This window comes from Cibotium barometz, chromosome 54 (genome assembly GCF_041138505.1).
Source record: "Cibotium barometz isolate CiBa-2024 chromosome 54, ASM4113850v1, whole genome shotgun sequence".
NCBI classification, from domain to species: domain Eukaryota; kingdom Viridiplantae; phylum Streptophyta; class Polypodiopsida; order Cyatheales; family Cibotiaceae; genus Cibotium; species Cibotium barometz.
Window position 1 is genome coordinate 36,488,665 of NC_141099.1, and position 20,817 is coordinate 36,509,481.

Genomic DNA, 20,817 nt, shown 5'->3' on the forward strand with positions numbered 1-20,817 from the left:
TGGACATCGCTGGAGTTTCAATCAGCAAAAGAAAAGGGTTCTCATATCTGCTACAATTTTCCAATATTTGACCCAGCAACATTTGCCAGTATTCAAGCACAAAGACAACAACTACTCATCAGAACTTGGTGAAAAATACCAGATATTGCAATTGTAGCCAGTGTTAGGTTCATGAAGTTATTAGTGGTTCTAATAGACCAACCTAGAGAACCTTATGATGGCTACGAGGCTCAGCATGTACAGTTTGACATGAACCAAGGGCCATCAAATATAGAGGTATAATGCTATACTACCATCGTCTAAGATGTCTTCTAGGTTATATGCACATAACATTTGAAGACATGATCGACACCAGGTTCTAGAAGTCCCATTCGGCATTCCGGCACACACTCAGGAAACTTCAGTCTCGACGAAATTTCTATGGCCATGATTTCGGTGACCAGGTCTTCAGACCTCGGTAACAGGTTCTGAGAGGACAGAACCTACTTCAGGAAAGGGGGAATGTTAATCCAAACATTTGGATTAACATTCCCCTCTTCCTTTGTACTTGTGAGAGATTGAGGAGTGAGAGCATTCTAGCATTGTGCCTCACTCATGCTTGTGTGTTTATGCTTGTATGAGAGAGTGAGAGAGAGTGTGATTAGCCTATGTAATGGTGTGAGCAACTCCACGGTGACAATGAGGAGGTGGAGCTTGGAGTTTGAAGCATACATGCGAGCTTGGAGGCTTCAAGAGACACGAGCTCGAAGCATTGGTAAGTACCCCATGACGGTTTTGTTTCATTGCTCATCCACCATTAGGTGAATGTGTAGATTTTCCTCTTGGAGGTGTGGTTTAGCATAATAGTCCCACCCTCATAGAAAAGTCCATAAACTATGTGGACTTTATGTACTTGAGAATCCATCTAGCCACATCCAAGTGCAGCTTCCTAAGGCCTACATAAACTAACTCAGAGGTCCAATAGTCTAGCCTGATGTAGATCATGTTAAATTTACAGCAATGTGATGAGCTGTGGTTGATCAAATGCTAGAATCAACATCATTAAAAAAGAGATTAGATAATAATTAAGACGTGATTAATGAGCAATTAACTGATAGTTTAATGTAGGCATGGATAATCAAAAACCAACAAATTCTCATTAGGCCAATGCCTCAATTTATCGAGCTTACATCCAAGCATCCAATCCCACTGATTTCTCCTTGATTCACTCCACCTCTTTTGGTTGATTCTCTCCACCTCTCCCAGAATATCTCCACACCTCCTAAATCTCCTCATGCTACCCTTTATTCTCTCCCAGTAGATACTTCTCACCTTTTCACACTAGGTCATTATTTAAGAACCAAGGAGACAATTACTGGTAGCTCACTAATTTCCAAGATATCCTACAAGAAGAGAGGCACAAGAAAGTAGGGAGCTTCCATCTCAAAAAGCAAAGTCCGTGAAAGGGGCTTCGAGTGATGCTCATGCAAAGGAGAGAATGGGCCATATCTCGACTTTAAGAATGATTACACTTGGTAAAAATTGACACATTGTAGAAAAAACTACCCCATTCCTTTAGGTGGCAAAGAAGAAGGGTCCCTTTGATGAAACCACAGAATTCCAGTTAAGTGGATGCATTAAAGAAATTAAAGAGAGAAGAACCACAAATCAAATTTGTGTTCTTGTGGAAGGAGAAGACAACCAAGACCTAAGACTTCAAAAGTGCTTTCATTACCCCACAACAAACAAGATTTGTCGTCCAAGGTGCCATATAAACATGTGGATTGGTACTACTCTTTTTATCTTTGATGTCTCCTTTTCCATTTGTTCATGTAGGTAGTTATCCATTTCTTTGGACTTTTTGTTGTTTGAAGCAAATTCTCTCTTTTCTTTTTCTTAGAGAATATAGTTGTTTAAGTCTCTTTCTAACTTCTCTGAGTTACCAATACTCTGGAATATAGGTGTTGAGTTTTTTTCTTTTTGTGTCTTTCTTATAAGGACTTTTGTAATACTCTTTACAGTTTGTGCACCTCAACTAGAGAAATGGAGGTATTCAGGATTGAGAGAAGCCATACATTTCCTCACAGTTCTCACTCTGGCTTCCCTATACAGCTGTGCAGGCACTCCTCTATTCTGTCATTCACTTCCTTGAGCCGGTCAGCGATGATGACCAGCAATTTGTTAATGGCATCGCGCTCCATGAGTGACACTGTTGGCTGCACCTTGCAGGCCAAGGATTCGGGCATGTCTGGGGCATCAGACATTTCAAAAGACCTTGGATTACACAAAAATACACGCATGTCTCAATGATTGCATGCTTTTTAGAGGGGTTAATAAAGATGCAACACAATGTCTACAATGTGGGGAGAGCCATTAAATGGATCATTTACAAGGAGACAAAGTTCCTCGGAGGGTGTTGAGACACTTTCCTATCATTCCTCACATCCAACACATGTTTAAATGTAAGGGGATTGCAAAATCCATGACATGGCATGCTACTCATCGCTCAATTGATGGCGTCATGAGGATTGTTGGAATTAGGGTTGCAGGAAAGCACACAAAGCTTGGAGAAGAAGAAGCAAGAATGCACACAACACAAAGTATATTAGATTGTGTCAATGTACAAAGATAAGTTAGCCCTAGAAGGATGGGTGTATATACAAGCCGGGGGAAAAAACCTCCTAAAGAGGGAAAAAGTGCCCCGGCGGTCCTAAGTGTGTTCACACACATCACTGCCTATATATATGGCAACAATTCCCCCGTGGGAGTGATGGTGTGAACGAGAGCTGGCACTCATGTATAGGGGAGTGCCATGCCCGAAGTAGATCAATCCACAAAGGGGAGCAAGCCCAAAGCTTTGCGGAAAGCTTCGAACTTCTCACGAGGAAGCGCCTTTGTGAAAAGATCGGCGAGGTTGTCCTGTGTTGGCACATAGGCCAAGCTGATCTCTCCTGCTGAGAGTCTCTCCCTGACATAGTGATAATGCACATCAATGTGCTTTATGTGAGCATGAAAAACTGGGTTTTTCGCAACTGCCAATGCGCTCTGACTGTCAGTGAAGATAGAGGTGGCAGACTCCTGTCCAACACCCAAGTCAGCCATAAGCTGTCTGAGCCACACACACTCAACCGTAGCTGTGAAAGCTGCCCTGTACTCAGCTTCACAACTAGAAGTGGCCACAGTAGGTTGCTTCTTGCTCAACCAAGATATGCATGAGCTACCGAGCATGAAACAAAAACCACTTGTGGACACTCTTGTGTCATAGCAACCAGCCCAATCTGAGTCCGAAAAAGCATGTAAATCTGGCGGCAACGATCCCCCTTTGGGATAAAACAACCCAAGATGTATGGTGCCACTCAAGTAGCGAAAGATGCGTTTAACTACCTTCCAATGTTGAGACCCTGGGCTATGCATAAACCTGCTCACCTGTGAGACTGCAAACTGAATGTCCGGCCTCATAATGCATACATAAATGAGGCAACCAACAGCTGTCTGATAGAGCGTGACATCAAAGTGATCTCCAGCATCATGAAGACTCAACTTCAAACCTATCTCCATTGGAGTAGCAATAGGCTTGTAATCTTGAAGGCCAAATCTCCGCAACAATGTCTCAATATACTTTGTCTGACACAAAGCAATACTTCCATCACACTACTTAAATTGTATCCCCAAATAATGATGTAAATGCCCCAAATCTGACATCTCAAAAGAGGCATTCAAATCAGCCTTAAAATCAGCAATATGACTTTCATTTGGTCCTGTAAGCAGCATGTCATCGACATAGAGAGCAATGATTAGATGTACACCATCCACACGTTTAACATACAAAGTGCTTTCTGTTGGACTATTCTGAAACCCATGTGCAGTCAAATATGCATGTATCTTTTCATACCAAGCTCGTGGAGCTTGCTTTAAACCATATAAAGCCTTTTTCAACCTGCACACTTTGTTTTTCTGCCCTCTTTGAACAAAACCACGAGGCTGCGATACATACACCTCCTCATGCAAATCTCCATTCAAGAACACAGTCTTTATGTCCAAATTATGTACATTCCAACCATTATGAGCTGCCAATGCACAAATGCTATGAATGGTAGTCATACGACAAGTGGGAGCAAAGGTCTCATCAAAATCAATGCCCTTTTCTTGAGCATAACCCTTTGCAACAAGTCTAGCCTTATAGCGATCAACACTGCCATCTGGCTTTCGTTTCAATTTGAAAACCCACTTACATCCAATGGCCTTTTTACCAATACGCAAATCACACAAAGACCATGTACCATTCTTCATTATAGCATCATATTCACTTTGCATTGCAGCCAACCAATTTTCTGAATTTTGTGCCTCATCAAATGAAAGAGGTTCTTCCTCTTCACACATACTAGACACAGCTAAAGCATAACAATCTGATGCATAAGAGGCATGCTGAAAACCTGAACGAGTACGACTAGTCATAGGTGCATCAATCTTACTATCACGCAAGGTTTGCACTAGCCATTTAGGCATACCTCTAGCCTGCTCATTTTCAGCCCTATCCTCATGAACTACATCCTGTAAATCTGCATCAAAAATAGGCTGATCTATGATGTCGTTTGAAATCTGCATAGGCTGAATATTTGCCTCATTAGGACTTACATTTGAATTCCCACCTGTAAAGAGAGGCAACAACGTATCAAATACATCTCGTGAGCTCACACCTGTCTCTTTGGTACATGATAACAAGGGCTGCACAGCATCTTCCACAAAAACAACATCTCGACTAATCAAGATACGCTTTGACTGTGGATGATACAATCTGTAACCCTTGCTCTCAGCACTGTAACCAACAAAAATGCATTTGACAGCCTTATCATCCAATTTTTTGCGTTGTTGCACAGGCACTAAAGCATAGGCCAAGCAACCAAAGACACGCAAGTGACCAATAGAAGGCTTCCTGCCATGCCAAGCTTCGTATGGAGTAATAGACTGCAAGGCCTTAGTGGGACACCTGTTGAGTACATATGCAGCACACATGACAGCCTCAAGCCAAAACGCATGTGGCAAAGCTTGGCTCTTGACCATACATCGTGTCATCTCCATAAGTGACCTGTTCTTCCTCTCAGCAACACCATTTTGCTGAGGGGTATACGGCACTGTACATTGGTGTTTTATCCCACGACTAGCCAGAAATGCATCAAACTCTTTAGACGTGTACTCCTCCCCTCGATCAGTACGGAGGGTGCCCATAGTACAATTGAATACATTTTCAACCATAAGAAAAAACTGTTTGAAGCACAAAAACACTTCGGACTTTGCCTTCAGTGACAATATGCCTGCCAGTGTGAGAACAGCCCCACCTAATCTGTCAATGAAGCTTGAGATCTCATCAATGTAAAGGCCAAAAAGAGTGGGTGATAGAGGGCAACCTTGTTTCACCCCAATAGTGTTGGAAATCTCTTGTGATGTACCTCTTGGGGCTCTCACTCGTCCAGTGATGACACTCATAGAGGGAAATGATGCTCCAAACCATGTCAGATGGGTCTCCGATCTCTTGTAGACGGTGTAAGAGGTGGGCTCGAGGTATAGTATCAAAAGCTTTGCGAAAATCCACAAAGCAGTAGTAAATCCTCTGATGTTATGCTCTACCCTCCTCTATGATGGCATGGAGGGTGAAGATGTGGTCAAGGGTAGAGTAGCTCCTCCGAAAGCCAGCCTGTCCTGAGGCTCTGCATCCCTGGCTTTCTGTAAATGAAATGAGCTCCGCCTCTAGCACCGATCCATAGAGTTTGGCCAATGTGTGGCCAATCATGATCGTCCTATAATTATTAGGATCAAGTGGATCTCCGGCTTTGAGATTGGGGGTGATGGTGTTGGTGGACCAAGAGGGTGGAAATCCTTCACAAAGGGCTCTATTGAACATGTAGGCTAGTAGGGGCACCAGGGTATCATCATCGGCATGCGAGATGTACTCGCGGGCAGTGAGTCCCTCATGATCATGGGCTTGCCCATTGCGTAGTCTACGAATGGCCCTGAGGACCATGTCCTTGTGATTGAAGAAGGTGGAGGTGGTGGGATGGGGATCTGGTGGTGGGGGTAGGGGTGGCTGATGGGGGATATAATAGAGGGAGAGTGCATAGGAGTGCCATGTGTCCAGGCAGATGTTAGGTGTGGGAGGGCGATGTTCTCGAGGTTTCCTCCAGGTCTCTTTGCAGTTTGGCCCTAAGAAAAGTTGGTATAACTCATCCTCTTTCCGAGTGTAGAACTCCCATTTCTTGCGTTGGTGAGCCATTGAGAAATCCGTTTTGCGCTTGGTGCTTCGTGATTAGCCCAATCCGTACCTCATGCTTAAGATGGGAGCGTGTGGCTTGGCATTCGTCACACCAATAGTTTTGGGGCATGGAACTATAAGGTGGCTTGGCAGTAGACCGCTGCGTGCAGATGAAAGAAGCGGTGGGGCGGATGTGTGGAGTATGTTGGTGAGCTGTGATGTGAGGGTGGATAGGGGGACAATAGGTTCCACATCATGGAGTTGGCGGTAGATGTGGTTGGAGTAAACAAGGTCAAGCTCATGATGATGATAAAAAAGGACCTAAGTGTAATGTGAGATGGGGGGTGGTGGTGGTGGAGGGACGTGTGGTGTGCAGGTAAGAGTGAAAGAGAGATAGGCATGGTTAGCTTCAAAAGGGGGTGGCAGGATGGAGAAGTCAGGGAGAAGGTGTGCCAAAGTCAGAGATCCCATAAGGTATTCCACGGTGCGAGTACCTCCTGAGTGAGGGAAGGAGGTGCGAGCGCTGGAGGAGGGCCATCGAGACATCCCACTATAGATAATGAGACCATGTGCAGCTCCCAGCTCTAAGAAATATCTCCCATACACTATGATCTCCTCGCGGTCTTGTGATGATCGCTGCAATCGTGTGTCAGTAACTCTTGTAGTCTGATAGGGTCATCTAGATAGAGTAGTGGGACCTGCTGACTTCCTGTCCTGGCATTGAAATCCCCAAGCAGGAGGACTTCCCCCTAGCTGTGAGAACTCCATGATATCCCCATATAATGGTAAGTACGGTGACTCAAAGATACTATGCATCCTCATCCTTTCGGACAGTGCTGAGAATCTGTCAAAGATGGGATCTAAAAAGTATAGCTACCCCTCCAGAGCCACATACTCTTCCTAATGTGTGGGTCTCGCCTCAGAAAGTTGACTCCCACTCATACACGGCTGTGTACGGTAAGCCTCAGGGCTCTGATGAGTCTTTGTATAAAAAATGACATCCTTGCCTGTGAGAATCTCGCTCAAGCCTCCTAGATTCAACCACAACATGCCATTGTAATTCCATACTGCTAATAGGTGCTTGGTTTCATAGAACCCACGTCCCTATTTGGGATGACGCTCAGTGATAATGACCCTACCATCTCTGTAGATAGCCCGCTTGCCTACTCTCGGGCCTCATAAACTGTCACCATCACCTCACACCGGTGTGCCACCTGTGTTGGAGTGAGATCATCTCCCATGTACACCTATGTGCCCTTGAGAGTAGCCTGCCTATCTAAGAAGGCATGTCTGCTGGTGTCATCAGGAAATTTAATGATGAGGGGCCGCTCTCATGTCATATCCTTGCCTACCCTCTGTTAACCTATGACGGACATTGAGACGTACTATGTTTTACGTCATTAATTTAAATATTCTGAGTCATGGGCCGAGCTTGTCGGCACCATATGTTAAGGATGAAGGGATTGGGTGATCGTCGATGAGAGGCGCACCTTGAATATTAGTAGGATAAGGGTTAGGATCGGCCGGCCATGTATGGGCGCCCAAGTGTGAACGGCCAAGTCACCTATAAGAGTCAAATGTAACCCTAAAATCTTCATTCTCATGTGTTGTGAATACAAGAGTGCTCTTGCCTTATCTCTTTGGTTTCCTTCTCCTGCGTGTGTGTGAGAGAGAGTGAGAGAGCGATCGAGCACTGTGTAGCAGCACGGCGACGGAGAAGCGATAGAGCGGCGACAACGGCTCCTTCTTCACAGCTGCAACGCGGGAATCCTTCAAGGCGGCAGTTAAGCGGTGAGTGACACACCTTTTGCATTCTGTTTGAGCTTGCCTTCCTAGTTGTATGCTTGCAGCCATTCGTGGCTCGCATACGGTGTTCTCGGCAAGTCCCCAGCTACGACCTGTGCGGCAAAAGCGCACATTTTTGGCGCCGTTGTCGGGGAGTTGCCCTGCACCAAGCTCCAGTTTGCAGCTCGGGCTGCTGCGTGAAGTTTAATTTACACTGCAGGAAAGGCGTCTGTGTTACTGTTGAGGTGTTTCTGTGGTTTTCAATCTCTGTTTCTGCAATTTGTCTTCTGCATTTCTGTTTCTTTTGTTATTTTTCCGCTCCGCGTGTGGGGCGTGCATTCTGTTATCTGGTTTTCTGCGTGTGAGGGGGGATTTTTGAATCCCTAGACCTGCGCTGTGTGCGAACTGCACCGTGGCTAAGGCTGAACCCTAAAGAAACCCTAGAAAACTTATCTTTAAAAAAAACAGAAAATAAAAATTAAAAAATATATATATAATAAAAAATAAAAAATAAAAAATAAAAAATTAAATTTTATTTTTAAAGAAAGAACCAAACGTGTGGAGAGGAAAGATTTTCTAATTGGAGAAAAAAATTTTGAAAAGAAAGAACCCCAATTGACCCACGGCCCCGGCCCCGGCCTCGGTCTTTTGATATATATATATAGGAGAGTGAGCCTCCATAGCTTTCTTTCAAGTGAGAGCTTATGGGAAGTCGTGCCCTATATGTAGCCCACTCTCCAAGGAGTAAAGTGAGCATGTGGGATAAAGCCCTCACCCTTTCCTCCACAAGCAAATAGACTTTTGCCCCTTCCCCCGCCGGACTGTTTTGAGGACCACGAGAGCTCTGGATAGGCGAACACGGTGCTGTAAAGCACACTAGGACCCTTTGAACGATACGCTCGTTTCGAGCTATCACACGCCCTAGTTCAGGTTCGACTGTAAGTAAGGGGGTCAAAAACGGGTTAAAAACAATACAAAAACAAGTAAAAATGGGGTGCGAAACACCTAAGAAACCACTTGTGTGAGTTTCAAGGGTAGTTACCAATGCACGTAGGGTACCCACGTCACATGCATCTATGCTCTGGTCGGGTGCTAGAGTCTGAGCCACTAGAAAGCGTTTCAGTCTACGCAGGCTCACACCATCCCTCCACGTTAGCATCTTGGCCTTCGGCTGGAACCCAAGGGAGTGCAACCCAAGATCCACGAATAGTGGATAGTGACTCGTCTTCTGACTCAGAAGCCATGGAAGGACACCCTACCAAGAACCCTGAGGAGACAAGCCAAAACATGCCACCAGTGTGGGCTCCACAACCCGGATCTAGCATGTTTAGTCATCTAATAGAGACCTTTAGTAGAGCTACACGCTCTGAACATGCGACAAGTGAAGTAAATGAAGAAGGAGGGGTAGTGGATTCGCCATTCACATCTTATATCGACCCTACCCTCCCAAAGACTGTCCATGTGGATATTCTACCCACTTCGTTTAATGAGGGCCCTACTGAGCTACCACCTTCCGATGCTCTTCCTAAAGTGGAGGTCCCTAGAAGCCAATCCATAAGAAGTGACATTGCGTCCACTTCAAGAGAACTGTTTGGCACACCAAGTCTAGATGGGATATTTTTCAATGAAAATTGGGAATATGATCTACATACAGAGACTCTAACTGACCTATACACGGATTACACATACCATGTAGGTACGATCTACATCTAGCGCCACTAATCTAGAGGAGCAACAACACATGATATGTGAGGTTATTCATAGAATTATCCAATTTGAGAGGCAAAATAGGGGAGTGAACCTAGTTTCCACTGGCCCTATGAGATTTTTGGATACGGGCAAGGCCAAACAACCAACCCTATCACAATTGGACTCCCTTGGTGAGTCCCATAGACCCTTCGTATGTTGTTTCGCCTGGAGTCTCAATGCAGGTTGAGCCCACGAGTAGTAACTTTAGCTTTCCAACCTTGGCTCAACTTTCCATTCAGGAATCCACAATGCCTACCCCAAAGATGAGCATAGCGCAAAATGCACCTGTTACCGATGTAGTTAGTACGACACCGCTACCTAGTGGAACAGTACCTACAACAGTGCGTGCCAGTGTCTATCAACCATATGTACCTATCGCTACTCATGCTCATGTAGTTCCTACGCCTCTTAGTATGCCAATGGTGTATGCTCCACGACCACCTTATCATAACCATTATCCAAGGGGAGCTAGGCCTAGTCACATATCATATCCTACGTCGTTTGCCAACATACTCAGACCAACACCAACTCCTATCAGCCAGGCTATCCCAGAAGTGCCTCCACCAGCTATGCCTGCTCACCTAGGTGATCTCGCAGCGTTTGCTCAGACGATCGGACGATCTATTGCGGAAAACATGCGGGGTATGCCTGAGAGAGAACCTAGAAGCAAGGCAGTACAAGTGGCTAAGCTCACTCAAAACTTCAGTGGTAACGAGGATGTTAGGAAGCACATTGAAGTCTTTGAACACGTGTATCGAACCTTAAGGGTTGAAGAGCGCACTCACTACCCCACTCTCAAGAGATTGTTCTTGAAAGAATACATACGCGAGGGTGTGCTTTGGGGGGTAGCATCTCAACTCCAAAAAGCTGAACGTGAGGAAGGGGAGTCAGTGAGAGACTTTATAAGTCGATTGAAGCATCTAAATTCTCGCTGCACTCCCGATGAACGCTTCAATAACAACCAACTCCTCGATAGATTCATCCGAGGATTGCGCCACGAGGACATTTACAATGGCCTAGTCATTAGAGGTCTTACTACGTGGGAAGCAGTCACTGCCAATGCAATCCAGTTAGAAGACAACTTGATGATTGCAGGTAAAAAGGTGTCTTCAGAAACAAAATCCGTTAGTTCGCAAGTATCTGGGCACGAGCCAATGACGGTAAAACCTATTGCCAAGGAGCCCAAGATATCTGAAATGTTTGTGAAACCGACCTTACTAAGGCTCTCCCCAAGAATACTTTAGGGGTAATCGAGCTCCTCAGAATAGCCATATGTGCCCAAGGAGAGAGCAACAATGGTGTTCGGTGTGCTTAGGACCACATAGCACGAGTGAATGTCCCACATTCAGAGTCAAATTCAATGGGAATTGCAATGCATGTGGTAAGTATGGCCATCAATCTAAAGATTGCCTAGTACTTAAGCGAATGTTGGCAAATCAGGCACCACTAGCCTGGTCAAACACACCTCAAGTACCTGCGCTAATGCCTGCACAACCTGTCGAGCAACCGTCACAGCACATAGTTCCAAGGAATCCGAATGTAGTCCAGTGTGTGCCATTACCACCGCCAGTGCTAGGACCACAACCTCTACATCCAAGGATTACCCCTGTAAACCAGATGGGTTGTGAGTCACATAGTGCATGTGGGGATTATGAAGAGGAGATAGACCCCACTGCTCCATACGGGATTGATACGTTTGAAATGATTCCCCAGTACTACATGGAGGATCATTTCGGGCAAGTTAAGCCTGTATATCAAGCGGCTGCTCTCGCCACAAGAGGGCAAAACCTTAATACCTTGGCGAGGAGACCACCTCTTCAATGCTATGAGTGTGGTGGACCGCATCGTGTAGCGGAGTGCCCTAATAGGCTACAGAAGATCGCTACTCAAATGCAACCAAATCAAGGGAGCACATCGGGAATGCCGGTACTTACATGTAATCTTTGTGGCATAGATCATTTGATCGCTCAATGTCCACATAATCCTAATGCACCCAAGATTACGCCATTGAATTTGGTTGAGGTCACCAACCAAGCACGAGGAACCACACCTATTGTACCCGTGAATGTAGTTACATGGTCAATGCTTCAAAATCAAAACTACATTCTTGAAGAGAGGGATACTGCATCAATCGCTCAGGCAAAGAAAAAGAAAACACGACGAAAGAGATCGCTTAATGCCACGAGCGCCAAGCCTAGTTCAAAGACTAACATAGGGACAGGAGACGACCCCGTGTATATGAATGATCCTGAAGATGATTCTGGTTCAATAGAAACCATGGGGACGAAAGCCACTACCTTAAGGGAGGAACCCACTCGGGAACTCAATGAAGGAGAATCAAGTGAGTACATAAATAAGGGGAAACAGAAGGAAACTTCCTTGGCCCCACAACCAAGTCAGTTAATGCCCTCTCGACCACCCAAACTGACTGAGACTCCCCAAGACAAGCCACGTGGGCCAAAAACCCTCAAGAAAAAGATTGGAACTTACCTAAACCCAGTTGAGGAGATTGAACAAGTGCAACACTTAAGGGGTTTGGTGGAAGAAACACAAAGAGAACTGGAGCCAAACCTGAGAAAAATCAAAATTCCAGACACAGTGTTTCCTACGCAAGTTCAGCCTCACAGGAACCATAAACCGTTAGCTATACCTAGTATCATTCGGGAAGAAAGTGAGGATAGGACATCCGGAAGTGGGCAAACACCCTTCTTGCTGGAAAGAATGTTTAGTGAGGGAATGCCTGACCCCATTGAAGAGGAAGTGATTCCATCTTCACCAGTCCCTAGTCAAGGGGCGATGTCTCGAAAAGTACCGTTGAATGTGTCTAAGCTAATGGATTTCATGTCCTCTGAAATCAGAACCACGATCATATCCAAATTATACGGAGATCCTGAGCTATTCTTAGCTCTTCGGGCATTTCTCAATGGAGAACTAAAGGCGGGGCTACCACAATTTGCAAATATGGATAGAGCCGACACGCTTCAAGATGAGGAGGAACATTGGGATCTACAACCCAACCTAGATGAAAACTCGGTCGTGGAAATACCTGTTAACAAGTTGGGACAGTACTTTGAAGGGGACGAATCTAATGCAACCCTCCCCATTACTACCAAGGGGTTAACTCTAAAGGGAATCCTTGATGGTGGTGCTGGCGTGAGCATTGTGACTAAAAACTGTTGGGAATCTATGGGAAGACCTCACCTCGAAGTCACAAACATAGTGGTTAAGATGGCAAACGGAACTATTGCTAAGCCTATTGGAATGTTAAGGGACCTTAAGATCAAGGTTCTGGGGTACAAGGTAAGACATACCTTCATTGTAATGGATTTCTCCAAGCATCCTATGTCATATCAAATGATCTTAGGACGTCCTTTCATGAGGGAAGCACAAATGGTGCATGACTGGTCAAAAAACCATGTCTACCTACAATTCCAGGACTCTGTCATTCGAGTTGATCTTGAGAATGGTCGTGCACATCCTTTAGGAAGCAAGGTTATCATTGATAATCGATCGGATACCACTATTCACTCCGCCCCATTAAGGTATTGCTACACATGCAAAAAAGAGACTGATGATGGGAAAGATTCTCCTTATATGGATGTCCTACCAGGTATGACTGAGTCAGATAACGTGGATTGGGTACACCTAGCGGCAACCATAGACACATGGGGGAATAGAGGCACAAGCTGGGTAACACCTGAGGGGCAAGATATGCCACCATTAGTGCCAATAAACATGATAGGTGTTATGCACTTAACTCCTGATGGCGAGAACGTGGCAAACTCCACCGACACTGAAAGTAGCGAAGACTCTGACCAATGCAACTCTGAGTATGAATCTCAAGAAGAAACTGACCCTGAGCCTGATGGGAAAAATGAATCAAATATTCACCCAAATGTGGAAGAAAGGTGCTCAAGGCCTAGGATAGTGACCTCCTGCAGTTCATTCGAGAGTGAGGGGGACACAAGTGAAGATCGACCAAGTGAGTCCAAATCTGATAGAAACAAAAATCAAAAACTTGGTAAGAAGAAAACGAGACATAAGCGCCAACGCTATCGAGCTAATGTACGCACTGCAATAAACAAGGAAAGATCCACTCTGCAGAATGGCTTAGTTATGTAGGAGCCATTGATGCTCATCGGGGAAGATAGCGGATAATTGGGGACAATACCTCCAAAGTGTCATGTGGTGTATTCCGCAACCTCATGACGTCGCCCAATTAGAAATCGAAGAGAAGCCGAAACTAAGTCGTACTGCAAGAAGGCGGCAAAACCAAGAGTTGGCTCAACAACAAAAGGAAGCGGAATTGAAAGAAAAAAGCCTGGCACAACAAGAACCAGTAGACTTACACCCCGCACCCGAGCATTTCAAATCATTCACCACAGGGGAACGTAAAGTAGTCTACACAAAAGCCCAACGAACGCCTACCAATGGGAGTAGCGGTGTCTACGATGGCCCTGCGGTAGTTAAGGAGATAGACTTAGTAGATCCGGGTGAGGAGTCTAAACCAGTTTTTATTGCTCAAGACCTCACCAAGGCGGAAGAAGCTGCACTTACGAGGCTTCTTAAAGAATTCAAGGACATATTTGCTTGGACATATCATGATATGAAGGGTGTTCCACCCTCGGTGGTGCAACACACGATTCCAATGATTAGCACTGCTAAACCAGTCCAGCAACGTCCCTACCCAATGAATCCTAAGTATGCAAAGATTGTACAAGAGAAAATTGAAAAGCTGGTAAAATGTGGATTCATATACCCAATTGAGCACTCAGAATGGGTTTCTCCGATAGTCATCGTGCCAAAGAAGAATGGGAAACTCAGAGTGTGCATTGATCTCAAAAAGGTTAATGCAGCCACCAGAAGGGATCATTACCCCTTGCCATATTCTGAACATGTGCTTGAAAGAGTGGCAGGCAAGGAGGCATATAGCTTTTTAGATGGGTACTCGGGTTACAATCAGATCACAATTGTAGTCGATGACCAAGCTAAAACAGCATTTATCACGGAGTTTGGAGTGTTTGCCTTTCGCGTCATGGCTTTTGGCTTGACCAATGCAGCTGCAACATTCCAACGATTGATAAACACGGCCTTTAAGGAATATCTAAGGGACTTCTATGAAGCTTTCTTAGATGATCTTTGTGTTCATTCCTCTTGGGACGAGCACTTGATGTGTTTACGAAAAATATTTGAAAGGTGTAGATTATATCGCATCTCCTTGAATCCTTTCAAATGCCAATTCTGGGTTAAACACGGAGTTATCTTAGGGCATATAGTGTCCAAAAATGGGATTTCCACTCAAGGTCATTATGGAATTATCCCCACCCACCAACTACAAGGGAGTCCAACGCTTTATGGGCCACGTTGGTTATTATCGAAGGTTTATTCTCTTCTTCGCCGAGATAGCTCGACCATTGTATAAGCTTCTCATCGAGTTTATTTGGACCGAAGAATGTGACCGTGCCTATGAGCTATTAAAGAAGGCCTTGGCGAGTGCTCCAATCTTGAGAATGCCTAACTGGGATTTAATCTTCCATGTGCATATTGATGCATCAAACTTTGCTATTGGGTGTGTGTTGACTCAACCTGGAGAACACAACTTGCTAGACTACCCCATTAGCTTTGCCAGTCGCCAGTTGAACGATGCTGAGATGAACTACACCATTACGGAGCGAGAAGGGTTGGCCATGATATATGCAGTAAGGAAATTTTGTTATTACCTCCTTGCCACCAAGTTTGTTTTCTATGTAGATCATCAAGCATTGTTGTATCTGGTAAACAAACCATGCTCCACAGGAAGAATCACACGATGGCTATTGATTCTTCTTGAGTTTGATTTCACTGTTGTTGTGAGACCTGGCAAAAAACATGTTATGGCTGATCATTTATCTCGCATACCTAATGGTGAGGCTCCTACGGGGGTTGATGATGACTTACCGGACACTTCCCTGTTCATGGTGGAGACAATGCCTGAATGGAGTGAGAAGATTGTTAACTTTTTGGTTAATGGCTTTCCACCCAAGGAGCTTCGTAAAGATCTAGCTCGAAAGCTAATCAAAGAATGCGAACCCTATTGCCTGATAGCCAGGACTCTTTATAAAAGAGGAAAGGATGACGTTCTTAGGCGTTGTGCCCGAGAGGATGAGTATCTATACATTTTGCAAGAGGCACATATGGGCGTAGCCGGTGGTCACTTCTCAGGAGACTTAACTGCGGGAAAGATCTTACAATCAGGGTATTGGTGGCCCACTATGTTCCAAGGCGCATCACTCTTTGTGAAGGGTTGCGAGATGAATGCCAACGATACAAGAAACCCCAGAGGAAAGATCAGATGCCCCTACATCCAATCAAAGTAAACCAACCATTTGAAAAGTGGGGTTTAGACTTTGTAGGTCCAATTAGCCCAGCGGCCCGAAACACACAATCTCGCTATATTATTGTGGCCACTGACTATATGACCAAATGGGCTGAAGCGAAGGCGACACGTAAGGCAGATGCAAGGACAACAGCCAAGTTCCTCTTTGAAAATATAATCACACGCTTTGGTTGTCCTTTTGAACTTGTGAGCGACAATGGTACGCATTTTATAAATGAAGTGATTAAGGAGCTCACAACAAATTTCATGATATCCCATCATAAATCTACTCCTTACTATCCGCAAGCGAATGGCCAAAGCCAAGAGTACAAACAAGACATTAATCTCTGTTTTGACAAAGATAGTTGAAGCTCATCGCACGGATTGGGATCTAAAGCTTACGACAGCTTTATGGGCCTATCGTACTGCGTACAAAGTGGCTATTAATTGCACACCATTCAAAATGGTATATGGCCAAGAAGCAGTCATGCCGTGGGAATTTGTCATTCCTAGTCTTCGTGTTGCTACTCAAGAGGGTTGGGATGGTAATCCCTTAGCAGAGCGTCTGTATATCCTTGAGCGGCTAAATGAAGAAAGACAATTGGCTGTGTACAATGCCCTTGTGGAGAAGGATAGAAGGAAAAAATGGTTTGATCGCCACCTAAAAGACAAGGACATCAAGGTTGGGGATAAAGTCCTGATGTATGGAGTGCGAAACGAAAAGAAAAAGCTCAAATATGCTGGTAAGGGACCGTATAGAGTATGTGAAATCACCCCGCAAGGTACCATCAGAGTGGAGACTCTCGACGGAGTTGAAACCATTGGATTCCTTAATGGGAGTAAATTCAAAAGATACTATGACCCCTTGAGCCAAGAGGAGTTACATGCAATCCATCAAAAGAAGGCAGCTAAAGAACAAGCTGAGCTTAAAAAGATACAAGCGAGAATCGAAGCCAAAGAATGTCAACAGCGTGCTAGGCGACAACGAGAAGCCAACTTGGGAATTACGCAAGTATTTTTCGAGGAGGCAGAGGAGGATTCACTGGAATCCGACCCGCCTCTAAGATACCCAATTGAGTTACAGAGTCCTTACGGGGAGGTGCTGTATAATGCATTATTGGATACAGGAGCTCAACACAATTTGTTATCATATGGCGTGTGGTGTCAACTTGGAAAACCACCTTTATCCAAGAGTGCTATCCAAGTTCAAGGAATCAACAAGAAGAAAACCCCTATCTCAGGAATTCTGCACACTCCGGTTGCTTATGACAAGGGAACCATAATTCAAAGCTTTTTGGTTATGCTGCCTGCTGGTACAATGGAAGGGACTGTAAACTTAGGGCGCAAATGGATGATGGACACCAAATGCAATATCGATTGGGCAACCAGACGAGTCACGACGCAAGAACCAACACTAGGTCTGACCGCTCAAAATCCCGCACCTAAGTCATCCACTCAAATATTAGATAATGAAAATTCACAAAGTCCAGTGGCAAAACCATCTTTGATTGTTTGCCATTCCTCTAACGCTTCAACGCCAAGAGTGGAAACATGCAGGGTGGTCTCTAAAGCTCTACTTACTATGCCAAAGAGTATATACAAATGGGTCCCAAAAGCTTCGTTAACAGCTACTTCCCCTGCTCAATCTCGTTCAGCCACCAAGAAGCCTCGTGGGAAGAAAACAGCTACCCACCCGAGAAAGGGCAATGTAACATCACGATGGATCCCTAAGTAGCCCAAGGGTACTACGAGGGGAATGACCAGATTGGGTCCCTAAACATAAGTTGAATCCCTCTACATCACCTGTAAAACCTTGCAAACCAATTGTTGCCACCCCAATGACAATTCAAGACCGTGGTAAGGGAAAGGTAATGGAGTGCTCCGCACCACTTCTTCCAGAGTTAGTTTGGATTCCCAAACGATATCGATCATTACCACCTAGCTCAGGAAGGGGGGAGCCACATGAAGCTTCTAGCTCCTCATGCCAGGCACACACTCATATAGAAGTTTCTACATGCTCTACACCTACTCTTGTCAACACCCAAGAAAAAACTGATGAGTCTACGTCTCCCCTTGTAATAGTATCGTCGGAAACCATTTCCTCCATTCGTCAATGGGAGCGTACACTACCATCTCTGCAATTAGATGTGGCCACAAGGGTCATAAAAAGCTATCTGCCCACATCACAACCTATGACCTGCTGGACAAATTGGTTCCAAGAGGCTGCAACATCATTGCAAATAATATGATCTACCCAGGGAAAGGGGGAGCATGTACTCACGCTCGACATTCTAATGCTTCCTCCTTAACCTTCTCCCCTGACCATGTAATTGCCAAATTCAAGGGGATGTATATATATAGCTTCATACATTTTTTTTAAAAAAAAAACAAAGAAAAGAAAAACAAAAAATAGTAAAAAGAGCAAGAGCACGAAAACAAGAGAAATATCCGTATAGAATCAAGAACTAGATTGACCTGTCATAAACCTACTGATGCTATATCTGTGTTTGCAGATATGGCAGATGCCCGATCATCATACACTTCATCCACTCCTACCTTTGGTGAGAGGTATCATCTGTACCTTTCTCAGATATTCCACATGTGCTATCCTGTAATTGAAACTGAATGGGATCATATAGATGTACTAGCCAGAGAGGAAAATGTTGAGGAATTAGAATGGCTAATTCGCCTATTGACCATGACTGACCCCTACTCCGTAGCCCCGATAGCCCAATGCTTTCCTTTTCCACAAGATGACTATCCTCGCATGGTTACAGTTTTGATGAGTTTATGTGGATGGGAAAATGAAAAGGAAATATCTGACAATGATGAATGGACGGATGAAACTCATGGCACTACTGAGGTTGACTTTATTTATTTGGATGATGCGGATAGAGGCTTAGCCTTAGGGCTAGAGCCAGGACTCTACAACATCCTCTTACCGTATCCTCAGTAGTAGTGTGGTGACTGGTAGGTAGGTTCGTGTTTTCAAGTTTTTTCTAGTTTAGATTCCTTAAACAAGTCTTGAAATTTTCACACTGATGTGCCTCTCGAGGTATAATGCTTGTTAGTTGATTGTACATGTTGAAAAGTTTGAGGTGGGTTCGCTTTCAAGTCCTGAGACTGCTGCAACGTTCATCAAAATATATCTACATCAAATTGCAAGCTGTCTCGTCAAATCAAGGAGATCTCCAATTATAGGTGTAATTCTTCCATACCCACTCTCTTTTGTTTTTACTGTTCAATTAATTACATAAACTATAATGCATGACCACATGGAAATTGTCAATGTACTACTTAGTTTTTGAAGTTGCTTGCATGCTAGTGTACATCATTAATGAGCTTAACTTTATTAGAAATATTTCTAGGCAGCATGACGTCTTTAGTTAACCTTGGAATACGATTGTCTTAGGTCTAGGGTCAAACCATCTTAATGTTTGACACCTGGCCAGGTGTGTGTTGACCTCTAGGACATAGCTATTACCCCTTTGTCGAAAGGATGCAAGACAAATTATAGTTCAGGAGCGAAGATCAAAAGAAATAGATTTTAAAAAAAAAGCCTACAATAAATAGCAATACAAGTCTATGATGTGCTTTAATGTTGGCCTATCGCCTTATTGATACTTGGTAGGCGAGGAGTATTCTACTCCAGACCGATGCCTTGGTTGGTAGGGGGTAGCCTTGCCTAAAGTGAGCTAATAGATTCCTAGATAATGCCTTGTGTTAAACATGGTACCAGGATCGATGTTAGTTTTGCCTTAGGAAGGTCGCCATTGTGTGTAAAAATTGTCACGTGCATTAAAAAAAAATAAAGGCAAAAAGCTCCTGTAACTCTGATGTTTCTTGTGTCCCTAGGCTTGTGGTATTAACTTGTTCTTAGAGTAGACACAGTGTGGTCATCTGTTTATTTATTAAGCTTGGTTATTTTCCTTGACTTAGGCCAGTTATAAACCTTGATTAACCTTTGACACCTTGCTTACTCTTGATTTACTTTCAATAATTTTAAACTCCTATTAATTTGCTACACTAGCTCATTCATGTGACCCTTAAACTAAGTTCTTATAGCAACATCCATTGTGGTCTAACATGCTTGAATTTATACACTTTATATCTTTTGAATTCCAGCATACTTTCACTCTACTTCCCTGTTTTGCAGACGGTCAACAACAACCCTCTCGAGCTTACCATACCATAGCTTCCGAGGACGGAATCTACATCAGGAAGGGGGGCATGTTAACCTATGATGGACATTGAGACGTACTATGTTTTACGTCATTAATTTAAATATTCTGAGTCATGGGCCGAGCTTGTCGGCACCATATGTTAAGGATGAAGGGATTGGGTGATCGTCGATGAGAGGCGCACCTTGAATATTAGTAGGATAAGGGTTAGGATCGGCCGGCCATGTATGGGCGCCCAAGTGTGAACGGCCAAGTCACCTATAAGAGTCAAATATAACCCTAAAATCTTCATTCTCATGTGTTGTGAATACAAGAGTGCTCTTGCCTTATCTCTTTGGTTTCCTTCTCCTGCGTGTGTGTGAGAGAGAGTGAGAGAGCGATCGAGCACTGTGTAGCGGCACGGCGGCGAAGAGGCGGTAGAGCGGCGACGGCGGCTCCTTCTTCACGGCTGCGACGCGGGAATCCTTCAAGGCGGCAGTTAAGCGGTGAGTGACACACCTTTTGCATTCTGTTTGAGCTTG